This window comes from Ostrea edulis, chromosome 6, assembly GCF_947568905.1.
Source record: "Ostrea edulis chromosome 6, xbOstEdul1.1, whole genome shotgun sequence".
NCBI classification, from domain to species: Eukaryota; Metazoa; Mollusca; class Bivalvia; order Ostreida; family Ostreidae; genus Ostrea; species Ostrea edulis.
The window spans coordinates 86,941,432-86,948,938 of record NC_079169.1 but is presented as its reverse complement, the minus strand read 5'-3'; positions in this window follow the sequence as shown (position 1 = coordinate 86,948,938).

Sequence of the window (7,507 nt, the reverse complement as noted above, 5' to 3'; positions counted from 1 at the left end):
TAAGAAAATTTTGTATGTTTATTTTGAAAATCAATGATATTGTCCTCCCGATTTTTCATCTGTTTGGCCCCTGTTACTGTATACATTACATGTAAATACGTTTCATGTACCTCGTGTACACTGAGTGAAATAAACTGAACTATGTTGCATTATTTGAAGATATCAATACATTTTTATGCGTGCAACAATTCAATTAATGATCTCTTAAAACAAATAATGCTACATGTATCTTCAATTCTGAATTATTGCTCCTATTAATTATTCTGCTGAATTGATGTCCGATATATATAATTCAATTGAAGAGAGCAAAAATTCAAATAATGCGTGCATCAGTTCAATTAATGCGTGAAATAATTGAATTATTGCTCTCTTCAATTGAATTATTGATATCATTTGAAGAACAATAATTCTTTTAGAGAGAGCAACTATATAATTGAAGATATATTCAATTCAACAAATCCACAATTGAGTTAATGATATATTGAATTGTTGTTCTCTTTTAAAGAATTGATGAGCGCATTAATTCCATATATTTTACAAAAACGTAAAATTTATAACTTAAAGGCAAGATCAAAAGTTCAATGACTGACAAAAAACTAAATTCACATAGTTTTCACCAGGACCCCCCCCCCCCCCCCCCACTTTTAAAACTAAATATGACGAATGTTGAAACTAATCGATTACCAAGTAAAAACATACGAGTATAAATAACACTATGCATACCTTTTCTACGCAACTGCGTACGCATTATTTGCTAAAAAAAAAAAAAAAAAAAAATAATTATTTTTACATTTTCATGTCATTGCCTTAAGTGTAACTTTGCGCTATGTATTTCCGATTTATGATTAACTCCAATCATCATGTCTATTCAATCCAATTTAAAAAGCTTCTTGAATTTCAAATCCCTAAAAAGCCGAATTTAATGTTAAAGTCATAATTAATCAATAAAACGATGCTTCTTGACAGCCAAAAAACCCGTTGTATACTAAAAAAAAAATTGGGGGTTGTAATCAATAAAACCCAGGAGCTTTCGGGGGCTTCGCCCCCTGGGCCCCCACCAGGGCTTTGCCTTACTTTGCGTACACTTCATTTTCTGTCTGGCTACGCGCCTGCCCTCTCCCTCTAACTAGATTTTTATCTGACATCGATCGTTTGATCTCGCCCTTAAAAGAATTCAAAAGATATATACCGTGCTCCAAATTAAATTTTACGAGCAATAATTCCACCAAATTGATTCTTTCATCAATTTATCCTCTTGTCCTCAATTTATTCAATTAGTGCTCTCATCAATTGAATAGTTCTCTTGTCATGTATATAAATATACTTTGTTCTTGACAATTTGAACGTATATCATCAATGAAGATTTATCGGTCGACAGGGGATGCTTACTCCTCCCAGGCACCTGATCCCAACTCTGGTGTGTCCAGGGGTCCATGTTTGCCCGACTATCTATTTCGTATAGGAATTATGAGATTGATCACTGTTCGTTATCTTCACCTAGAATTGAGGCAGATTACTAGTATTGCAAGGTGAGCTAGCATGATACCGGATGTTTGAAAGTTATTGAATATAGTGGACCAGCTTAATGTTCCGTTATAGTGCTAAGGTATGGTATGGTTTTAACATGTATAGTAATTTAACATTTAGTGGGATTGGACACAAGCCCCCCCCCCCCCCCTCCCCCCCCCCGCTTTCAACAATACACCACACACAAATATGTATACATTCAATTGGGTGTCGCAGGCGCGGATCCAGATTTTTTTTCCGGGGGGGGGGGGGGGGGGGGGGGGGGGGGAGGGGGGGTCGAACCTTTTCACAAAATCGAACCCGTAATATAACTCATTTTTCTTATAAATCGTTATATTGTAATTTTTTTTTATCTTTTCAAATTCCAGGGGGGGGGACCCCTATAGATCCGCGCATGGGTGTCGTATGATGTCCTTTGATATGAGATCCATCACCTTATCACTGATGCACCTCCACATGTAACAGAATGAAGCCTTCAATTACCACAATGCTGGCACTCTGATTTCATCGATGAACGTTACTGGTGACTGCGAATAATTAATAATTTCACATTTAATAATTTAAATACGATGATCCCATGCAATTAAAAAGTGTAGATCAGCTATTTTTAACTCACCTGAGCCGAATGCTCAAGTGCGCTTTTCTGATAAGAACTTACCGTTGTCTGTCGTCGTTGTCGTAGACTTTTCTATGGTGTCCGGATAGGGCCATTTGCAAAAGCGTGACTGCGCGTTAGTCACAACACGCCGTCACGCCAAACTCCCTGTCGAGGCCTCATTACGTCACCTACGAATAGACCTCTCCTATGTGACGCAGCACAATATACAGATTTGTATATTGTGAGTCCGCGATTATCACGCAGGCAAATAACATTAAAGAAGTAGTTCGCAGTTAAAAGTTTGAAGATATTGATATTAAGAGCATTAATATAAAAGTATGGATTTTATTTTAAACATAAAATGATCAAAAGATCATTAAAAAGTAGGGAGACTCTGTTAAAATTATTGTGTAAAGTAATGAACTTGATGTTTACATTCTTGTTTTGAAAGTTGTTTACGTTTGACGTTATGTTTTTTCGTCATTCTACAGTGACATCACAGTATACGCGGCCTAAGAAATTGCTATCCCATAATGCCTAAGTGGAAGAGTTTGGTTTGTGAGCAAACGAACTCTGGTGGAAGTTTGGCCGTCACGCCAACAAGCAACGCGCCTTCGCGCTCTCACGCCAACAAGCAACGCGCCTTCGCGCTCTCACGCCAACAAGCAACACGCCTTCGCGCAGACAAGCAACGCGCCTTCGCGCTCTCAAGCCAACAAATAACGCGCCTTCGCAGCGTTGCTTGTCTGCGCGAAGGCGCGTTGCTTGTTGTCGTGAGAGTGCGAAGGCGCGTTGCTTGTCTGCGTGAAGGCGCGTTGCTTGTTGGCGTGAGAGCGCGAAGGCGCGTTGCTTGTTGGCGTGACGGCGTGTTGTGACTAACGCGCAGTCACGCTTTTGCAAATGGCCCTATCCGGACACCATACTTTTCACATTTTCATCTTCTCCAGAACCACTGGGCCAAATTCAACCAAACTTGGTACACATCATCCATTGGTAAAAGGGACTCACGTTTGTTCAAATGAAGGGGCATGTCCCATTCGAAGGGGATATAATCCCAAAAATAGGGTGGAGCCATTTAAAGAACCACTGGGACAGAAATGTTGAAATTTACATGAAAGCTTCCTGACATAATGGAGATTCAATTTTGTTAAAATCATGACCGCCGGGGGTATTTTGGTTCCACTACAGGGGATTAAAGTTAGAAATGAGAACATGTACAAAGAATTAAAAAAAAAATTCCCAAGGACCACTGGGCCAAAAGAGTGGAGATTTACCTGAAAGCTTCTTGATATAGAGTAGACTCAAATTTGTTCAGATCATGGCTCCCGGAGGTAGGGTGGGGCCACAATAGGGGATAAAAGTTTTACATGCAGATATATAGGAAAATCTTCTTTTCCAGAACCACTACAAAACGATCACGATATCGCCTATATTAACGGTATCGAAAGAAAGGGAAATCAATAAGAAAATCGATCGTAATTTGATATCGACAGGAAAAGAAATCAATCCTATATTAGTCTTCATATATACAGCCATTATAAAAACGATCGTGATTCGATATTTACACAATAAAAGGTATCATATTATCTGATTATTAGAGTGGTATTTTTCGATATTGGTACGATATCATGTTTGGTTTATCGATATCGTATATACTTCGTTTCTTGGATATAACTCCAAAAACTCCCGGTATAGAGGAGGGCTTCCCATAGGACCTTGAAGACAGTTCTGGAACATGTAATTTAATGAAAGTATGTATGACGATTGAAATACGAGAAGAAGAAGCCTTACGGAACATGACAATTAACAGCAAAAGATTAAATATTACATACATACAAGTCCATAAAGATAAATATTTGCATGTCGATTTTCTTTTTTATTACTTACAAATCCAGGATTCGCCACAGGATATTTATACGCATCTTTTATAATAATTATTTGTACTAACCGTGTAAAAATTATCAATTTCATAATGTATAGCATATTAGGCAGGTTTCCAAACTGAAAAGATCTTGACTTCATTTTCTTGAGGGTATAAATAAATTATTAAAGGAGAGTGGGTCACAGAAATACGGAAACGATAGGTGCCAGGGTATAGAATTGATATTTATTTAACTGGCGACCGCCGGTTAATTTATGTGGAGGCCGCCACTTAATTTATATGGCGCGGCCGCCACTCAGTTTAAATCATTTATATGTTCAATTCCTCTCTCTTTCTCTATCTCTCTCTCAAAATGAAAGGGGTGCAATCCCTCCCAATGCTTAGTGCATGTAATATGTATGTGATATATATATATATATATATATATATATATATATATATATATATATACACACAATTAAGAGCATTAAATTCTTGTTTTTCGATTGTACTGTTAAATACGTAGAACCACGGAGCTGACCCTCCATTTTTTTGACAACGTTCAATTTCTATTATTTTCACATGCAAACTATAATTATTTTCACATGTGAAATAAGATTAATTGGCGGATTGGCCCCCACCCCACTCTTTTGGTGGTAGTAGTGAATGGTAAAAATGAATGAACTGATCAATTGAAGAATGAACGGAGCCCTCTCCCTCCAATATAGGAGTACGAAGTTTGGACAAAAGAGACATTTTAGGTTCCTTTTCTGCTTGTCAAGAGTTGTAGAAGACAATTTCTCCTCCGACTGTCCCTATACACTTGAAAAACGATGCTGCGTGTTTGCGTACTATTCTAAATCTTTCCAAAATAATCACTCAGCGATACGAATTGCATTGTTTTTGCAATTGGCAGCCGCCATATATGAATTAAGTGGCGGTCGCCAGATAAAATAACTGAACCCATTAACTGAACCTATTTTACCTTCATCTTCTGAGGGAAAGGAATTATCGCAAAACTTTGCTAAATATTTTCACGGAAAAATAAGCAATATCTTATCCGTTCATCAGTTTGCGAACCTAGTGCCTCGAACAATGGCGCAAAAGATCCTTTTTGCTCTGATATTCTACTTGATGGTGAACACCTCAGGAAATTTGCACCTGCAACTACAGGAGAAATTCGAAAACTCCTTATGAACTCAGCACCTAAATCTTGTGAATTGGATCCAGTTCCTGCGCATCTATTGAAACAATGCATTGAGAGTTTCTTGCCATCCATCACTTTAATCATAAACAAGTCGCTGTTGGAATCTCTTGTTCGACCATTACTGAAAAAGACAGGGCTTGACAAAGAAATTTTCAAAAACTATCGCCCTGTGTTAAATTTCTCGTTTGTTTCGAAGATTCTTGAAAAGGTTATTGTAAGACAAATCGAAACCCACTTGGATATGCATCAACTGCATGACAATTTTCAGTCCGCGTACAGAACGGGACACTCTACAGAAACTGCACTAATGAAGGTACATCATGACATCGTATGTGTACTTGACAATAACAGTTGCGCTATCCTTGTATTGCTCGACCTCTCTGCGGCTTTCGATGTCATAGACCACAATATCCTATTGCAACGTATGGAAAACATGTTTGGTATCACTGGATATGCATTGAAATGGATTAAATCCTATCTTAGTGATAGATATCAACGTGTTGCCGTCGGTTCATCTTTGTCTGATGCTTGTCTCCCACAGGCACTTGTTTCTGTAAATGACTTATGACCTCTGTATACTAATAACAACACAAGGTAACTAGCTTCAAATGACACCCCTGAGAATGTCGGCCTGTTGAGCTTCCAGGGAATATGCTATGTAAATGTATTTACTACCGTTGTATTGTACAATAATTCAACTTAAAAACCATGTATGACATGACTGCATTCATTGCCTCTTATCGCCGAAAACTGAACAAAACCTGGATTTTCCGTTTTATACCACGAAGTGCTATGTACTGATACCGCACAGAATGAAAATTGTATATTCGTTGTGTTGAAAAATAAAGTCTCATTGTTTTATTATCACAATAAATTGATACGATGTTTATTACCAAAAAATCTTGAACATATTGCTTTGTGCTGTACGCTATTTTTAGTTACTCAAAAAAACCAAAGCTGTTCGTACGTTTCGGGATTTTACATGTCATCAGAAGATAGAAGCTAAGACCTCCCGAGTGGAGATTTAAAAATATTTTCGTGTCGGAATCATTTCTGATGAAGATAATAATGAAAATATGACTTACTGTAAATACAACTTCGTTAACTAGTATGAGAAATATTTCTGCCAATTGCATGTTTCATGCAGATCTATGGAAAGTCAGAGAAAATATAGATAAAAGATTATTTGGAAGTATGCAAAATAGAGCAAGGAAAGTTTTTTTTAGTGATGTGTTATTGACTTTGTGATATACTATACTATACTATACTATATTTTATTATTATTTTATTATTATATGTATTGATGTGGCAAGTACCTGTTGTTACATTGAAGTTTTATGAAACCCACCATAAGTACCAAGAACGCTGCAGGCACATATCAATGTTTTTCGGAGGCGACTGGCCAACCCTTAACATTAACTGTTATTTTCATGCATGCAAATGAAGATATATTGCGAGAATGGCCCCTCCACTATTTTTGATAGTACTTTGTAGTAGTGAATGAGAAGATATTAATGCATGTAAGCTTGAAAGTTATGAATTGAAGCCCTGGAGCAAAGAATGACCCCTCCCAGCCTGAGGGGAAAAATTGAGACAGCATCGACGAACACTATAACACCCCCCCCCCCCCTCACCCCCATGCACACACTAATTAAGGTTCTAAAGGTCTTTATCATGACTATCATATTTTTATCATTCTCTGTCACGAAATTTAAACAAGCCATGTGCAACTTCTCCGACGAACCCCCTCCCCGCATCCCTAATATTACGGATCTGTCCCGATATGGAAAAATTCACAGGCATCTGAAGTATGGACACCCCCTCCCCCTTTCTGATTTTTTGGGGCGGCGATTATTTCTCCGAAATGTGTGGATTCCCCGTCTATTCCATCCTAATTTCGATTTATGTAATCGTAAACTTGCTTTTTTGTAAGCCTTGAATACCTTATACTGTTTATAATAAGTATATTCTATATTATACCAGTCCAGTAGAAGGCCAATCTCTAAAGCTTGTGAAAAGCGTGAAACAACTACATCAATCGAAATTGGGTAGAGAGAGACAAGGAATCCACACATTTTGGAGGCATTGTCACCGCAAAAAAAAAAATCAGAAGGGGGGATTATAGTTATCAGGTGTCTGTGGAAAAAAATATGGGGGGATGGAGTCCCCTTTATTTTTTGTAGCATTTCCCCCCTAATGTTAGTAACTAAATTATATGAAATAAGATCAATTGTGGTTAATGGTCACCAGTAAAATCACCCTTTTGCCTGTTATTTGATGCTCTATCTTTCTATAAATAATTCTAAAGAATTCC